Source organism: Rhinolophus ferrumequinum, chromosome 21, assembly GCF_004115265.2.
Source record: "Rhinolophus ferrumequinum isolate MPI-CBG mRhiFer1 chromosome 21, mRhiFer1_v1.p, whole genome shotgun sequence".
NCBI classification, from domain to species: domain Eukaryota; kingdom Metazoa; phylum Chordata; class Mammalia; order Chiroptera; family Rhinolophidae; genus Rhinolophus; species Rhinolophus ferrumequinum.
Window position 1 is genome coordinate 53,158,105 of NC_046304.1, and position 18,964 is coordinate 53,177,068.

An 18,964-nucleotide genomic window follows, 5' to 3' on the forward strand; every position below is an offset into this window, starting at 1 on the left:
TGGGGAGAAGTCACAGCAGGAGCTTTGATTTCAAGGAGCCCAGAAACTCTTATGTCCAGATTCTGGAGCACTGCCTTACACCCAGTTTTTAAAATCAAAGTTCCAGGAAAAATAGGAGTTATTTTCTATTTAATCCAGTAGAAAAACCTCTAATTTATCTTCAGTAAGGATTTCGAATTATTGAAGTCTAGTGAGAAATTATTTCTAAATGTACCCAGGTGTTTGCACCCCTTTAAATCTTTCTCCAAATCATATGCACCTTTTCATAAACTTCACGTTCTTTAGTTTCAACACAGGTTTCCATTTTTACATAAAAAGCCTTCTTTGCTGAGAACACTGTGCTTCTCTGTGTTCTCACTATCCTTGCCTAAAATAAAACTGTCCTGAGATTCATCACCCAGCCCAATAACCATTATTTGCCTGGTGCCCAAAGACAAACTCCGGTGTTGCCTCCAGACTCTGGAAGGCCACCTTTCCTGCCATTGCCATCCCTTGGTCTCATCTGGTGTCACAAGCAAGGAGACATTAATGAGCAAGGCTGCAGTGTTTCAGCTACTCACAGGTAGAGCTATGAGTGTGCCGTAGGCTTGTGCAGTGCACTGCCTGCACAACTGTATCAGCGACCCTGAGAGGAAGGATATGATTTGCTTGTTTGTTTTGGTGGAGGAAGAATTTCGACATGAGACGAGATGCCTCGGAGAAGTAAAGGCACACAGGATGCCCCTCTCTTCCATACAAAGTGTACACATATGATCTCATCTACACACCCAGAAGGAACTTGATAAAACTGTGCAGGGTCTGGCTGGTAACAGGTGTCTGTTCCCAGGCAGTTTTCTCACCTACAAGTGGGACTGTTTTCTAAAACAGCTAAAATAGACATACCGGACCACGTGCCTCTCCTCCCGGTTTCCGGTCACAGCCCAGCGCTGTGCTGGACGAGAAGGGCCAGCTCCCTTCCCTGAGCCTCTAGCAGACAGCAGGCAGAGACCTGTGCACACACAGCTGCTGAGCAAGGCTGGGTCTGGGAGGGAGCCGGGCTCGGCACAATGCAGCTGCTTTGCCCATGCCTCTGCTCTCCCAGAATTCTGGAAGAAAGCTCTCAGGACAGCCAGTAACCAAAGCAATGTGGTGAAATTTTGCTAAAAATGGGTATATTCTCCCTCCTTTTTGCTGCTAGAAACATGCTCGGAGTTTAAACACTTTAAAAAAAAAAAAAAAAGGCTTCCAGTAAGAACTGCTTTGCTCTTAGCCTCCACAGGAAACCACAGACCCTGAAGACCCCATCGCATCCAAACTGAGCTGACAAGTTACAACCCACATCCCAGGGAGAATCATCAGGAAGCAGCCCTGTCTGTCACAGGGCTGAGTACCTCTGCAGGCCCCTAACTGTAAAATAACGCTGGCAGTCCTGTGTGCCCGAGGAGCCCGCTGGCTGGCCGTCCCTCATGGTGGCGCCCTCGCTCCTCGCAGCACTCCTGCCGCACCAGACTCGGGCAACACTTTCCAAAATGCAATTTACACATTGTGAGCTTGCCCCCGGCTACCAGAGGAAACACTTTCAGATAAAGTCACAGGTTCTATGCTCTTTATTATCTCAAGTCACCTTCTAAGGCATGTTTCAGTGTCAGCTCATGTGTTGGAGAAACTGAGAGAGCAAACCCATTTACTAAGTGCATTACATTTAAAAACGTCTATTTTATAAGCCAAGTCAGTCCACGTCATGAGGTACTTGTCTCGGCAAGGATGCTCACCTTTCCGTCCCTGGTCCCCTGTGTAATGAGCACCACCACCATCCCACTAGGAGCTGACAGAGTCCTCATCTCTCCCAAGTATTGAAGTGCCCACACCACTCAGAAAGCATGGGGGGAAAGGATGGACAAAGGGGGGGGAGAGAGACGGACAGTGAGAGACAGAGGGAGATGGAACCAGAACATTGGAAATAAAAGAGACAGTGGTGGCTCAGGCAGGAACCAACTTCAGAGAGGCAGGGGAAAGATGTTTAGGCTGCCTGAAGGTTTCATGAGCCTGCGAGAATAACGTGCTGCTGTACAGAAGAACGTGGGGAGGTACCGCAGCCAATCAAGAAGATGTAGGTGCAAATGAGACGTGTTTATATGGCCAGCAGGTGCCTTGTCAGAAGGAAGGGCCTGCAGCAGGCCGGGATTCAGGGAAGGCAGGTGCCCAGGGAGGGGGAGGCGCGCTTCAAGATGGTTTTTCCCCTTCACTTGTTTAAAAATAAAAAATTCCTCACCCAATGTCAGCTGCACGTCAGGTTCCATTTGTCTTTATAACAGAGTATCAAGCAGGAGTGTGGAAATAAATAAACAGAGAGAGACAACCACCAAAAATTGCAGGCGCACAGATAGACTGGCTGGAGGAGGTAAGCCCCGCACTGCAACCACTGAAAAACAACATCTCAGCTTCCAGGCGGGCACTGCCACTCTCTGCTCAGAGACGGCACCCCTGCACTGCTCCTCCAGCCCCTTCACTTCCCCTGCCACCTTCACCACCCTGACACTTCCGGGTGGGACAGGAGCTTCCCTCACCTGTGCATGCCTTCACTCCTGATTCCACAAGCGTGCACCAGATAACTGTGTGTACTAGAGGAGGCGGGATAAATCCGCCAGGATCCCTGAGGAATGAGCCTCTAATTTTGACACATCACAGAAAAACAGTCATGGTTGAATAGGGGGGCTATCAAAGAAGGCTGCAGGGCAGGGCAGCGCCAGAGGTGGACCAGGCTGGCGCAGAGCCAGAACTGGGGATGGCATTTTCTCAGGCCACGACGACCATCCCAACTCATCCCCTGACATCAAAGAGATCCAAAATATCACTCCATTTCTCCTAGGGGCCAGCGGCAATGTTCAGAGCTGAGTAACGTGCAGGAGCATGACAGAAGACTCACTCTGGAATAGTGCCCAGTAGTCCTCCCTCCTGCCTTCTCCCTAATCTGCCTCTCTCATGCCCTGGGCTCCCCTAGCTCTGTATGGGCCTGGGGAGCCTAGCCCTTCTCTCAGCAGGACCAGGGCAAGTGCCCGAAGCCCAGAGCGGCCCCAGGACAACATCAGAGGCGGGAGGGCAGAGGGCAGGCTGCCCGCCCTGGCCCTGTCCTTGGTGCTGCTGCCCAGTGCGCCCCCTGTGGCTGGGGGTCGCCCAGGCTGAGCCCTCCATCCTGCGCAGCCTCTAGACCCTGCGGAATACCAGTGACCACAGCCAGCTCTGACTCGGCTCTTGCCTGAGGGCACTGGGCAAGGGGCGTTTGCAACGAAGGCCCGAAGGCCCGATGCAGTCAAAGGCCGAGCCTATCAAGACTTCCCTGGACTTCTGGATTCTCTGGGCAACCAGAGGGAACGAGGTCTGGGGGTGGAAATAGATCTATCGAAGATACAGGCCCCTGGAGAGTGGATCAGAGCTATCACTGACGTCCTCTTTTTATGGGGAAGGGGATCACTGTTGGAACTCGTGCCAGAAAACCCTAGTGGCTCAAGCGCAAACAACCCACATGCCACTGGCAAACCCTCCATCTAGCACATAGCTGCCTCACCGGGCCCAGGCTGTCTCCGCCTCAGTGTGCCCCTCAACTCTGCCTTTGCTCCCTAACCTATTACTCTGGGTTTCCCACCTCACTCACGCTGGTGGACAGCCCTGCCCCCCAGAAGCTCCCAGCCATGGAGGGAGGGATTAAATGTTGCTTCCAGGAGTAGGCCATGTGCCCAGTGCCAACACAAGTAGACGTCCAGTCCCCAGGGTGAGACAGGGGTGGCAGCCTCAGTCCTCAGCGCAGAATGGAGCTCCACGCCCACAAGTGGAGGCTGGCAGGGAGGGGGCGCCTAGCTGGTGCCCAGACACCGCCCTCGAAGCCCCCACTCCCTGGGCACTCGTCTGCCAGGGGGAAAACCCCACCCGCCTGCACCCTGCTTTCATCCAGGGAGCTTTCACTTCAACTTTTCTCCCTCCCTTCACAATTTTCGCTCACCTAGAGGGTCTGGTTTTAATTAGTGTAATATCCTTGTTACAACACAGCCTAATTAAGACATCCGCCAAAATCCACGATGCACACTTAATAAGCAGGCTCTGCTGCAATGTTTATACTTTTTAAAATTATTATTATTTTTTGCAGACCAGTTAAATCAAAGGCGGCTTTCGGCTGAAAAATCTCATTACCAGCGACCCCACTCCATCAGCCTCATACCTGCTCGGTGCTAAGTGCCCTGGCTCCCAGGGCCACGCCCAGGGCGGGCTGAGCTGTTTCAGCAGGAAATTAGCCAGAGAAGCGACTTGGGGTGGGGGGGGAGGCTCACGAGGGGGCTATGGAGCCCTCTGTCCCTGTCATTTGCCTCCACCTCACAGTGGCCCGGCGCATCATGATGAACATTGCTGCAAGAGTCCTTTTTTAAAGTGACAGGTGAAAATAAATCTAGTCTCTCCCAAAAGCTGGTAAGGTCTGTCACCGTGGAGTTTCTCCCCACCCCGCTAAACCCCTGGCCCGCTGAGGCATCCAGAGTTCTGGACTCCCAGGACGCCTCCAACCCACATGAGACCCCGGGTGTCAGGGAGCTTGGAGACAGGGCGGGATCCCAATGTCCCTCCACGCCTGGAGCCACGCCTCGTTCCCGCTCGGACTGGGTGAGGCCCCCTGTAACCCGGGCACTGCGGGATGCACGCCAGGGGAGGCTTCGCGCCAGGAGGAGACAGCGCTCTCCAGGCGGCGGCGATGTCCGGACCCCAGCGATCTATGCCGCCTCCCGGGGCCACCAGGGCAGAAAGTTCAAGCCAAGGGTGTGCCCGGCCATCTGGCCCCGGCTTAGCCAGCAGGGCTGCGGCTGGTCCCTGGGGTTAGCCGAGGCTCCAGAGAAGCAAGGGTTCCCTCCTGAACCTCCCAGGAGACTCCGCCCGGAGCGCCCCCAGTCCGCCCCCTGGAGGGCCCTGTGCACCGCTCGCTTCCTGCCGCTCCACCCTCGTGCACAGAGCGGCGCTGCGCGCCGGGGTCCTCTCGAGGGAGCCGTGGAGCCCCTTCCTCCCCACAACTCCTTTGGGTGATCAACTCCTCAGTGAACCCTCCTCCTGCTAGACCCGGACAGGGCTCCCAGGCCTGGGTGCAGGAAGGGAAGTGCACTGCATCCCGCGGGGTCGCTAGCGCCTGTTTCCACCCGCGTGGTCTCCGGCCAGCCCCTCAGAGGCGCCCTGCGGGGCTGGGATCTCCTCGCGCTTCGGTGTCCCCCCGCCAGGGAGTTCCCCGTGCCGGGCATTGTGCCTCCGCTGCCACCACGCAGTGCACGGGACTCCCGCGTGTCTCCAAGGAGCCCGACGACCTCCGTGCCTTTCCATTCATAAAATCGCCCCTCCGACCCACGGCGGGGCCACGCGCCCGACGCTAGCCCTGGAGGGACGCTGGAGCTCCTACCCGTTCAGAGACTCCTGACCTCGAGGGCGCCACCCTTCCCCACGTGCCCTCGGGTTGGTCCCGGGCCGAGCTCTGCAACCCCGCACCCCCACCAACCCCGCCTCCCCCTGCGGGGTCCCATGCGACCCTCCCCAGGCCATGCACCACCCCCACAGCCCCCAGCTGGCTCGTTGCGAAGGTAATGAACGCCGCAAGGCAAAGCATGGGCGGCGAGGGCCCGGCTACTCACGGGCTCAGCGCTCCCCGCGGCAGGTGACGGCGGCCCGGCGGCCATGCCCCTGCTGCATCCCGGCCGCCAAGCGGGCAGCAGAGTCCCGGGGCCGAGCGGGCACCTGCGAGCCAGCAGTGAGGGGCGCGCGGCGCGGGGCTCCCGCAGCGGCGGCCGCGTCTTCTACCACCACGCAAGCGGCTGGGGCCGGGGCCGCTGTCCGAGAAGCCTCTGCCGGCTCCGGAGTAGCCCGTGGCTCCGCACTCGCTCTTCCCTCGCCGCCTCGCTGCCTCTGCCTGCCTCTCTCTCTCTCTCTGCCTCTCTCTCTCTCTCTCTCTCTCTCTCTCTCTCTCTCTCTCTCTCTCTCTACCCCCCCCTCCCCCTTTCTCTCTCTCTCCGGTTCCTCTGGCTCGCTCGGCTGGAGCGAAGAGACAGCAGGAGCACGCGGCGGCGGCTCGGCTCAGGCAGAGCGCGCTGCACGCGGCAAGGGAGGGGGCTCCCGCGGCCGAGCGGGTGGGGAGGGCGACGGGGCGGGGAGGGCCGCAGCCTGGGGAGCGCAAGCCGATGCACCCTGGCGCCCGCAGCGCCAGCCCGGCGGAGCCCCGGCACCAGACAGTGGGCAAGGCGTAGGGGGTCCCCGCGAGAGCGCCGCCCTCTGGCCCAGAGCCCCACCTCCCCTCCCTCCTTCCTGGAGATTGTGGGGGCAAGCGGCCCCTATCAGAACCCCTGGCGAGCCGCCCTGGCCCAGAAAGGACAACACGGGGGATCCCCAGAAAGGGGATTCGGAACAGGGAGGGTGAATGCCCCCCACACTCCCCTGCCAGGAGTCGGGTGCCTCCTGTTCATTTTGCCCACACTCCTCCCATTCCCTTACTAGGGCCTCAAATTGGGTGCCCTGCCTTCCTGAGGATGGAGAAGGAGGGAACCGGTAAGGAAGGGTGTTTGTCCAGACTGCCAACACAACCCGATTAAACATGTCCACCTGGTGGGAGATGCTGGTGGGAGACGACAGGCTGCCATGTCAGAGGTCAGGTTAGGACTTGCCTGAAATCAAAAAAGCAGGTAGTCCCTGTCCACTGCCAGGCTCCCCAGCCTAGGGGAAGGGGCCCTGGTCTCGGGTCTGGAGGGTTTCTAGCCTTGGGAAGGGGAGCAGAAAGAAAGGCAAGGCCCAGCGCCAGCGGAGCGGGGACTGGCAGGATGAGACCCTGGGGGCAGTGAGGTGAGCCCATGGCTGGCACTGAGCACCAAAGGAAGGCCAAGAGGCCTGGACCGTCCCAAACAGAACCACAGGTTTCGGCGGGGCTTTGATCATGTTTCTAAGCACAGGGGATGAGATGTCCAGAGCCCCCCCCCCAATGGGGGGTGGGGGTAGCTGTACCCTCTAAGACATTCTCAATCTAAAAACAAATGAAAAACTGGTCCCAGATTGATTTTACTTCTGGATGCTGCTTCTGGAACGATTATATTCCTCCTTGTACCTGATGGTCCTGCTTTTCCACGTGAGGCAGAAAACATGACATGGAAGCTGCGTTTGGCAGGGGCCTGGACCATTCAGAGGCAGTGAGGGGAGGGACGTAAACCAGCCCCTCGGTGCTGGGGCCTCCGCACTGCCAGCTGCCTCCCCTGCAGAGCGAGGACAGACAGCGCTCAAGACAAGTGGCTACTGTCCACTTAGGAGCTTAACGCTTTTAATCTCTGGCCCTCTGGCCTGTCTGGGTCATGGATCTGTCTTGGCCAGTGGGCATCATGCCGCACAATTCTGAGTTAGCTGCTCGGCCCTGCAGCTAAACACCAGATAAATGCCCTGCCTCTGAGCGAGGCAGCTGCTTGGTTGGCTGAAGTTTGTGCAGCCCCCGTGTTTGAAATGGCACATCCCTGCTCAGAGGACCTAATTGGTTCTCTCTGTGTCTGCTTTCAGATGGTCCAAGCGTTCGTGGCCTCCAATGTGTGGCTGGGCCCACCCACTCCCCATCACCCACCTCTCTTCCTCCAGACAGGGCTCCTGTTCACAGGTAAAGGCAGAGGCCCTCCTGAGCCTTTCCTGGGTCATTCCAGCCACGCTCCCTGAAGACAGTATCAAATCTTGTTCCCAAACTCCACCAGAACCAGCCAGTGCTTAGCACACAGTAGGTCTGTTCAGACTCCAAGCAGGTGGATTGAAGCTGGCATCTGTGACTGGATCAGCCTCGAGACCTGCACATCAGGTCCCCGTAGGGGACAGGCCCCAGCGGGGTTACAAGCTGCAGGAAATCTGCCCCTCTGGCCAGAAAGAGGGCTCAGAGCCAGTCTGCATTTCTTCGTATTAGGACCAACCAGGAGGTTTTCCATCCTGAGATATCATCAAAGAGAATTTTACAACCTCTAATTTGGAACCTTTTTTTTTAAGTGAGAACATGGAGGAGGAACTGGGAACCATCCTTTGCAATAATAATTAGGAATGAAACAAAGGGAGATTTACCTCAGGAGCTAAGGCACAACTGAACACACATAGCTAATTTTGCTCCCTCTAAAAACCCTACTGAAACTACCAAAAGAGGTTTTTTTAAAGCTGTAAACCACCAAGGACCTGGAGAACAGGGAAAGGAAACAACAAAATGCGTGCTCAGGAAGGCAACCAGACAAGGGCTGCCTGGCCTCTGGCCTCGCAGAGCTGAGTCCTAATCCCGCCGTCGGGGAAGCTGAAAAAAAGAACCTCCAAAGGCTCAGAACTGGGGGAGCCAGGTACCCATGAGGGTGGGACAGGCGGCTCAGAGTAGCGGAGCATACAGATCGTAGTTGGCTGCCTAGATGGCTGCATGGCAGCCTACCCTGGAGGGGTATTCCCCAGGGAGGGTGACGCAGGGGCTCTGGGCCCGGGGGACTTCATGCACGGTGACAGAGGGGTGTCCTGCACACTGAAGGCTGAGAGTGCCACTCAGCCCCCATTGCAGCAGTATCTTCCCGGCAAGAGGCTAGAAGAGTCTCCTTCTCCTGCAGGTTGTAGCAGATGTAACCTAAAGATGTAACGTGGCTGTTTGCCAGCAGACAGCCAAGCCGCAGAGGACAAGCCCACCCAGTTCTCAGAGCCTCGTCGGCTCTGCAGGGCCTCTCCTTAGTGTGAGTGAACCCAGACGAGCTGACAGCTGAGGAAAGCCTATAAGAGAAAGAGGCCCCACACAGCCCAGGGCAGGGAGGCTGGGGACAGGGCTCTCATTGAGGAAACAGACATTAGGCAGGAAGGAGAGAATATCAGCACAGAAAATGCTGCATCCATGGACCAAGAGCAGGATGCTATTTTAGGAGAACATATAGAGAGCAAAACAGGGCTGGAAGATGAAAAGCATGAGAACAGAAACAAAAACCTCAACAGACAGTTTGGAAGACAGACGCGAGGGAATGTCCCAGAATGCAAAGCAGAAAGACAAAGAGGAGAAAAGGAAGAAAGAAAGGATGGAAGAATTAGATAATCAGTTCATGCGGCCTGGTATCCACAAAAAGGGAGAGAGGGAGGGAGATCATCAATTATTTAATTCAAGAAACGTTCCCAAAAATGAGTCTCCAAGTTCTCAGCACAACGGATGGACACTGACCCACATAAAGGCCTAGTATCATGAAAAACAAAATACTGAGGACAAAGAAAAGTTTCCACACATTTCCAGGTCCATCAAAAAGAGCAGGCGTGAGAACAGGCTCCAGAACTCTCCACAGCAAAGGCGGAAGCTAATCCACAACACAGCAGTGCCTGCAAAATGCTGAAGGAAAATGTTTTCTGGCCTGGAACCCCTTATTTAGCCAAACTAACAATCAAATGCAAGATTAAGATAAAGACATTTACATATGCAAGTTCTCAAAAAAATTTACTTCCCGTGCACCATTTCTCCGGAAGCTACTAGAGGATGTGCTCCAACAAAACAAGGGAAGAAAGCATGCAAGAGGACCAGAGGGGCTGGTGAAACAGTGGATCCGGTCAGAGGCAGAAAGGAGGGGCATCCACAAGATGGAAGAGAAGGGAGATCACAGGGCAGCAGCTGTCCGATGAGAGCCGGGGGTTAATACAGCCAACGTCTAGTCCAGACATGTTGAGGACTGTCGTCACCAAAATGCCTTCTGGCCTTGTACTGCCTGCCTCTCAACGCCAGAGAGACCTGACCCAGGCTCTCACCTGTACTTGGCCTGCTCTCCTCTCCACGCACCGCCTCCTGTATAAGCTGGAGGTACTCATTTCACCCCTCAGAAATGTCCTACTTTGTCCTCTTCAACAGGTTGGTGACCCCCTGCCTCCCTCCCTCCCCCCCCACGAAGAAACAGAAATGCAGATGAGCCTACCTCCCCACCCAGCTACCCGCTGCCAACAACCTGCCAGGCGTCCCAGAGGGGGTAGGTTGTCAGCTCTCCAGGACCCTCACAGCTTTGCAAGAGCCTCCTAGAACTGACGCCACAGTCCACTCAGCCAGTGGGCTCCCGACTCCCTGAAAAGAGCTCTTATAAACTCAGGCAGCTGAGGCCAGACTGGGACCCCCAAGACTGTCCACCTTGTCTTCCCCAGGGCTCCTCCGTCTAAGCCCAAAGTAGCCACAGACAGCAAGGATGCTGTGGCTACTTCTTTATTAGTCACTTTGCACAGAAGTAGACGATGACGCCACAGGAAAATGAGGAAAACAAGTTATAAAGGGACGTAATCTTTCCTTGTCCATCTTTCACGATCCTGTCGGGTCTACAGATGGCCAGCTGGTGGACGGCTGGGCGGTATATTTGACACTTGTTACTGGGCCTCCTCGTTTGGCCTCTTCATCCAACAGAACAGATGACAAGGTCACTCTCTGGGAAGTCTGAATCTCCCTCTCTCTCCCGCGAAACGCGCATGTGCCAATATTTATACTACACATAAATGGATCGATTTTCCCATGTCCCACCATCGCCCAGGCTTGCTAACCATTGTTGGATATTAAGGGTTTCCCATAGGACGCTGGAGAAGTGCCCGCCCACGTGAATGACTTCCACGTAGGGACAGCCCCACAGGGCCCAGGGGAACATGTGACTGAAACAACGCATCCACATTATTTTCCTCCGTGACCTCACCCCTCCCCTGCTCTGAAATCGTGGCGTTTCAGAGCTGGAAGCAATTCCAGAGGCCCTTTGGTGCAGTCCCCATGTTACAGATGAGAAAACCGAGGTTGCGAGCAGCCGGGTGCCTGCCATGTGCACACGGGCAGCAGCTCCAGACCTTGAACCAGCCCTGACTGCAAGCAGCTCGCCACCCCCACCCGGCACGTGGCCTCCTATCTCACACTCAGAGGGGCAGGTCGTGCCCACGCACATACTTCAAGACTTGACATCTTACTGAAGAGTGTGCAGTGCGAGGTCAGTACCCAGTTGCCTTCAGTTCTGACATTTGCCGTTTCAAGAGGAAGGTGATCCACTCGCACATCATCCCACCTCTCCTCCCACGTGGGTGGGAAATGGCAGAGGGAGAGCCAGGCGGGTCAGGGCCCCTGTCCACCTTGTGCAGATGTCCCCCTCTGCAGGCTGCTGGATAATGCAGCCGCTTTCACAGAGCAGAGATGGCCTGTGGACATGGGGGAGCGAGCACAGGGTCCCCAGGCACCGTCCAGTTTCTACCACCAGGGCCCGAGGCTGGAGCCCAGCACCTCCTAGAATAGATACCACAGTCCATCTGGGGCCGGGGGGTTCTTCCCCATCTTCTTAGACCTCCTTGTTTTGAGTGGGACCCACAACATATCTCTGAGCTCAGCCTGTGATTGTACAATAATACTCACCCAGAAAACAAATTAAAAATAGGAAAATCCATCCGAGTCGTGTGTCTGCTGAGGCAGAGTGCTGTCAGATTGCTAGGCAACCCCAGGCAATCCTGTGGGAAGAAGGGCTGTGCTAAGCTTGTTCCACAGAAGTCGCACTCTTGTCCCTTTGTGTGGATGAGCTCAGCCGACTCTGAGCAAAGTCGTGAACAGAGGGGAGACGCTGCAGCTGAAGGTGCGTGCACCTGCCTGGACAGACGGATTTGCCAGAGGGCAGAGAACTCTGGGAAATCCATCCAATTTCTGCATGCGTCCCAAACTCCAGGTGTTCACAACTGTGTAGGCAAAACACCTGAATTTTAACTGCTTTTCCCCCAGTTCTCTTCATCCTCTTCAGCAAGAGGTGAATGTAAGCCAAGTTTAGAAAGCTGGAGCCAGAGGAGGAGAAATGAAAGACAGGTGCACAGCAAGAGACGGCTGGAGGAGTAGGATAGAAAGAGCCGAGGCACAGGCTTGGCGGGCATTGTGCCCCGAGGCTGGGATAGATGCACATGCTTTCTTCTTAGGCTCAGGCCAGACCCTAATCCCGTGAAAATGTGTGTGGATGTTAAAACACTGACTAGCGTCGTAAAATGCTTTTAAAAGGGAAAAGTGGGGGACGTGGCCTCCTAGAAAAACAACTGTTTTCCATTGAACCTTAAGGTCTTTAGAACGCGAGAGGGTAAAGCCAAGAGAGCACCTTCTTCTCTGGGGGACTGCCCGGCCAAGGTAGCGCCTGCCTTCGTGCCTGAGGCTGCCACGCACAAAACCAGGCCTCAGAAAATGGAAACAGATTCTCTCACAGTCCTGGGGCCCGGAAGTCCAAAACCAAGGTGTCGGCAGGCCCACACTGCCTCAGAAAGCTCTGGAGAGAATCCATCCAGGCCGCTCTCCCGGCTGCTGGTGGCCCCAGCGGTCCTTGGCTGGTAGACACATCGTTCCACTCTCTGCTCTGTCTCCACATGGCTGTTTCCTCGGTCTGTGTCTGTGTCCAAATCTCCCTCTTCCTATAAGGACGCCAGTCATTGGATTTGGGCCCACCCACATCCAGCATGACCTCATCTTCACTTGATCACATGTGCAGAGACCCCGTTTCCAAATAAGGTTCCATTCACAGGTCTGCGTGGCCATGAATTTGGAGGACATTTTTCAACCCACCACATGGGGACTGACAATGACATCAGACGAGCTTCAGAGCAGGTGGGAGCTGGCCCTCCTCTGACCCAACCTGTCCCTCTGGAGGGGACCTGTCTTACAGGCCCCAGCCCGGCACCACAGGGCACCCCCACCTCCCATGACCGCCTTCTCCTCGGGGAGGGCCTGGGCTGCTGGGAAACGTCCTCTCCAACCTCACGCCGAAACCAGCTGTGGTCTTCATGCAGCTGGATTTCACAGCATTTCACACGAGTCCCCAGGCCCTCAACGTGCCTGGAGGCCAGCTCCAGCCCGGAGCCGTCGGATGACGTCAGATGACGGGGGCACGGAACTGCTCCCGCCAGACACAGGCTTTCCAGGGAGACTCCTTCTCAGCCCCTACCGCCCGCTGCCTCAGGCCCAGCCGATTTCTTCCACACCGTTCTGTGCATGTGTCCAAACTCACGCCTGTGAATTTAATCCAACTGCTTATCTTCCGTTTTGATTCTGTCACCTGACAAATCGGCCTGTCCTTCGGTTTCTGTCATCCCCCAATGGAAAGCACGGTTGACAAGCCTGACGCTTTGACGTCTTTCCCTGGCGTTTCCCGAGCCACCCGTGGACATTTACCAGACATTTTCCTGGCCCCTGCGGGTACCAGCATTTCATCTCATTTACCCCTCACAACCGCCTCTGAGCAAGTGCTGTGACCACCCCTTTACAGATGGATACACTGAGGACCCGAAAGGACAGAGGAGGGGTTCCCAGGATCACACACTGGGAGGAGCAGGAGCTGGATCCTGGAGGAAGCCACGCCCGCGTCATGAGAAGGACTGGGGGGCCCCGGTCTGGCACAGCATGGCCTGCCCTGCCGATTTCAGACCCTGGCCTCTGCCTAAGGGGCATCCATCTGATGCACCACGCCCCCCAGGACACTAACTCACACACCAGGAGGAGGATGGGCCACCACGGGTCGTTCTCCTCTCATTTAAATAGCAAGTCAAACACTCCGTGAAGCCAGATGGTGGCTCAGGCTCCTGGGTGACTCCCGCAGGCCTGTGCCCAGCAGAACTGAGAGCAGAGCCAGCGGGCTCCAGTACAGGTCACTTCATCCCTTCTGCGGTGCCCACTGAGCAATGCAGGAGCCACACAGATGCACTCACACCGCCAGGCCCGTGGGTGAATGTCCTGGCAAGTATCCCCCCTGCCTGTGAAATTCCTGGGCCAGGCCGAGCAACCAGCAGAAGCTCAAATCTCCCCCTCCAGTAGGTGCCCTCGCACGGGGACCAACGCCGTGATGGGTGCTTCCACGTGTGGCCAGAGAGGGGCCACACGCTGACTCTGAACGATTACACAGTGAAATGCACTGAATGTGTGTGTCCCCCGAAATCCGTATGTTGGAATCCTAATCCCCACTGTGATGGGGTGAGGAGGTGGGGCCTTTGGGGTGATCGGGTCATGAGGGTGGGGCCGCATGAATGGGACTACAGGAGGGTGCCCTTAGAAGGGACGCTGAAAGCGCCCTCAGCCCGTACAGAGGTGTCACTGACCTACACAAAGCGCACATTTAAAGGGTACAGTTTCTACAGACACAGCTGGAGCACACCGCTACAATCCGGAGCAAAGGAAGCCGCCCCCCCATTCCTCCTGCACACTGTAATCTCTCCGCCCGCCCCCTCTGCATCCCCAGCCCCCACCACAATCTGCTGTCTGTCCCTAGAGATCACTGTGTACTTCCTGGCATTTTACATAAATGAGATACACAGTACATACTCGTTGGGGACCAGTTTCCTCCACTTAGCGTAACTGCTCAGACAGGACGCCGATGCCAACGCTCTGCTCCTTTTAACTGCTGTGTAGTACTCCGTCGCGGGACGTAACGCCACTGGCTTATCAATCACTGCAGTTATTTCCAGGAGCCATCGCACTAAAGCCACTGTGGACGTTGGTACGGACACGAGCTTTCATTTTTAAAAATAAATTGGGTAAAGACAGGCACGTGGCTTGCTCTCACTCACTCACACACAAGTGCACAGACGGGGGCAGCTGTGGCCTCCAGGGCGTGGGAGAGAGCATCCATTATCACCAGCAGAAAACCCAACTTTGGGGAGTAGGGGGGAAACTGGCTGGGTGGGGGATGGTGGGGAATAGGAACTGCTTACATTTTTGTAGCTGTTCCTGGGAAAGGCAAGCTAATGAACTGTTAGTGGAAAATAGTTCATTGAAGTAAACGGACCAAGAGCTTACTAAAATTATTTAAATTGTGGCTTGAGGCAATACGCGCTGTCCTATTATTTCCACAGTTTGGAAGAGAGTGAGAGCAAGGAAGGTGGGGGTAGGGTGTGGGCAGGGAGACCAGGCGGGGCCCCAGCCAGAGGTCAGGTGAACCAGAAGCCTCCCTGTATTCATGCTCTGGGAGCGAGCTTCCCTCCCAGACTGCCTCACCCCTGTGGCTCCTCTCCCCTACCCCGGCCCCAGCAGCCATCCCTGTCCAGTTTTTGCTGCTTATTAGCAAAAGATAGAGAAGTATCCCTTCCACAACCAGGGCCTGACGTTCAGTCTCACCAGCCTTTCCCAGCAGATCAGCCAAGTAAGCAGGAAGCAGCTCCCCTTCTGCGGAGTGGGGCCCTGGCAGCCCCACCCCCAGGGCTTATTTGAATATGCAAACGGACAGTCCCTGGCTGTCACTATCATCTGCACAGCCTGCTTCCTCCACTGGGGGTTTGGGACACCGGACGAATGGCGAATGGCGAACCACCTGAGATGAAGAATGAGGATGGGGACCCCGAGCGAGGAGCCTGGGTCTCCAGGTGACCTCCTAGGCAGTCACCTCCGACCCCCTGAAGGCCCTGAGCTTGGCGTCTCTACTACGCTCAGCCCCGTCTCCATCCTAACCAAAACCATGTTTCCATCTCATTCCAGCACTGAACTTCCACGTGACGCTGGGAGAGGGGCTAGACAGGTTTCACTTCGGACATATTACGGATAAAAGAAAGGAAGAAAACCTAAGGCCGGGACAGGTCATCTGATTTGCCCAGCCACACAGATGGGGCAAATCCGGGGTCGGACAGGTGTTCCACCCCACCCAGCAGACACCCCCTCCCCCGCCCCGGGCCCATCCAGGAGCGCAAGCCCTTTGCCATGCTGGGTCTCTTGTTCTGTTCCCAGCAGTGACAGTAAATGATCCTGAGCGCCCAGGTTCCTTGGACCACCCACCTGGAGGGCCTACTTCTGACCCCAGTCCCCACAGCCAGCAGACAAGAAAAAGGACAAGCCTGGGGTGAGCCCACATGTACCCCCGGCCCAGGTGCGCCCTCTGCTTAACTCTCTGCAAACCCAGCATTTCCCCCCTGCCAACTCCTGGGGCAGTGGGACTATTTGATCTCTTGAGCTTAGGGAGCCAGGAGCCAGGTACACAGATGTAATTCGCTGCACCGGCACAGGTGGGCCGAGTCCTCGGCAGTCGTGACACACCTGACATAAAAGACTGAAGGGGCTTGAGCAGGGGCCAGCAAGGAGACCCTGGGCTTTCCTTTAATGGAGGTGAAAGTCATGTCACAGAATTAAACATTTTAAAGTGGTATTTGATGCATTCGCCTTATTTTGTAACCACCCACTATCTAGTCCCAAAATGTTCCCAACACCCCAAAAGGAGAGCCGGACCCACTAGACAGCCACTCCCTGTCCCCTCGTCCTATGCTTTCTGATGTTAAACTAATAAAAGGCAGTTTACTCCTAGGACTCTTGCTCAAAGCACAGGCCTGTCACACCGGCCTGGCCTGCTCCGCTTGACCACTTACCCCATCAGCACTCAGGGACCTTGTGAGTGTCACAGGAAGGGAAGGACAAAGGAAGTCCTCAGCTGCCTAGTGAGCGCTCTGCCATCTGCCCAAAGAAGGTCATTCCTCCCGCAGAGTCTCCTTTCATTCTCTAGCCAACAAATACTCCTGAGCACCTTCTGGGTGCCCAGCCCCCAGGCGTGGCCCACGGGTGTGCAAAAGCCCCGTCCTGCCCTCCAGGCACCGGCTGCTGAGTTGGGAAAGCAGATGGGTCAACAACTAAATGACAAGGCCACGGGTTAAGTGCTTTGAGGAAAACGAAGGACTGCTCCACCCACAGGGAGGCCTTTCCATCCTCCACCACCACTTCCATCCATACTCCACAGGTGAGCGTGGCCTCTTCGCCTCCAGTGCCATCTTTAAACCCAAAGACAAGACACAGATGCTGACGCGACCACAACAGGCGGGGTCTTGAAGAGGCAACTCACAAAAAAAGACTTTAAAAGGACCCCAAAGTAGGGAGGCTGTCTAATCTCACCAGTCACCAAAGCAATGCAAATCAAAACAAAACACACTTCCGTTGTCCCCACCTGCGGGGCTCTGAAGCTGCCGACTGCATCCAGTGGTTCTGGGGCTGCTGGGAAATGACCCTCTGTGCACACGCTGGTGGGATTCGAAGCTGGCGTCATCTTCCCGGAGGGCAGATTGGCACTTGGATCAAAAGCTTTTGAAGTGTGTTTAACCTTTAACTCAGCAATTCCACTTGTAGGAATTTACCCTAAGGAGACACTCAGGAACAAACGCTAAGATTCATCTCGAAAGATTTATGTACTAGAATATTTGCAGTGTTGCTTATGACATCAAAAGATTGAAAACAAACTAAATGTCCAACTCCAGGGTGCTTGGTAAATAATTTGTGCACTCATGAAAAATCCTACCGTGGAAGAAGACTGAATGCCACTGCAAAGTGTCTGTAAGCCATGGAATGAAAAAGTTTCTAAGGCGGAATGCACAATACAATGTGGGTGACAGGACCCCGGCCTCCAAAAGGGCCCCAGGGCAGGTCGCGATGATCTCTGTGCAGGCGACAGCAGGTGAGGTTTCATTTTTCTTTTCTGAATTTTATTGGATATTCTAAGTGTTCTTACATTGGACCTAAATTGTATCTGTAATCAGGAAAAACATAAGGGGTATTCTTCAAATTCGGTTAGAAATGTTATAGAGGCAGTTTATCCGCCAGTGCACAGCTTGCAGGGAGGAGGAAGAATCAGAGAGCTGCTGACAAATGTGCCCCCCGCCCCCCGGTAGGGTCTGAAGGTTCTGGTGACTGACCAAGAGGCTGGCGGAGGACCTTCGGGCACAGCACCTCACGGCACCTCACAGCACCTCCACTGGCACCCACATGACACAGCACTAATTATGCAGATAAATCATTGACTAATCAGGGAGAGGCTTGTTGCTGTTGTTTTCATTTGTTGCTCAGGAGCCAGACTCAAAACATACTTCACGGGAGCGACCAAGAGGGGGCTTTCTTCTACAAGGAAATGCCTGGTAACGTGTTGCATGATCCAAGTTCTTAAGGCTCCTTTTCGGATTCAGTTTTACATTGATTTGCTGGCATCATGCCCTTGGGGACTCTCCATACGTTGTCTGAGCTCAGGGACCATAGCACCGACACGTCTAACCCTCCCTCGGCTCTTCTCAGGAGAAAGCCCCTGCTCACGTTTATTATTTTGAACTCAAGTTGTGGGAATTCCTTCATTACAAAATAAATATTGTTAAAACGCATCATTCATGAGAGGACTAGAAGAAAATAAATAATATCTGTGGAATTCCTACTATGGGCTAAGCACCTAACATGCATGTTCTCATTTAACTTTCAAAATAATGCCGTGATGTGAGGTCGGCATTGTTGCCCAGCTCACAGATAAGGAAACTGAGTCTTGGAGGGTCTCACTACCCCAGACCTACGGGGCTGGCTCAGGACGTGGCAGCTGGCCTCCCCCAGAGCAAGCAATGCAAGAGGCAGAGACAGAGGCACGGTCTTTGCAACCTCACAGCCAGCGAGGGCCAAAGGGACCCACACTCCACTCAGACCCCAAAGTAAGTGCCTGCCAGAGCGTGGGGAGCTCACAGAAAGCGGAGTTCTGTATCACCTAGCCACCCCAACCGATCCACCCGAGGGACCCTGGCAGCTGATGAACTGGGGCACCAGCTCAGCCAAACGCACCGCAGCATGTGGGGCTCCTTCCTCGTGAACACAGCATCTCCGCAACCAGCAGACAACTCTACTGGGAGAACAAGCAGTAATTAAATTTACTGGGCTCACTGAGGAGGGGATTATTTAATATTCTGAACAGATTTAACATCTGAAAGCATGGACAGCCTTGATTCGTCACGGATGGGTTCTCTGCTGCCCAGGGTTCCTTTTGGGGGGATCCACACAAAAGCCCGGCTTTGGGCATCCCTAGGAGGCAGGGAGGAGCGACCACATGCAGCGCCAGAGTCCAGGACGACAGGCGTGCCTGTCCAGTGGCGACCTCGTGCTCCGTTTTCCGTGAAGAGCCGCACTTGACTGTGGGTCAGCCCTGCCCACATCGACACTGCAGCCTGGGCCAGCCACAGGGAGTGCCACCCTGCCCCCCCCAGGTCCCGAAGAGCCAGC

The 18,964-nt window shown here is 55.3% G+C and overlaps 1 protein-coding gene across 1 annotated transcript in view; it reads right to left on the reverse strand.

Moving 5' to 3' along the window:
• The window catches only part of RBFOX3 (RNA binding fox-1 homolog 3), a 371,870-nt gene extending 365,910 nt beyond the window's left edge, over window positions 1-5,960 (reverse strand). Inside the window, exon 1 of the mRNA XM_033090062.1 lies at window positions 5,634-5,960. The gene's annotated coding sequence lies outside the window, so the exon portion shown is untranslated. The remainder of the gene's footprint in view (window positions 1-5,633) is intronic.
• Window positions 5,961-18,964: the final 13,004 nt, after the last annotated feature.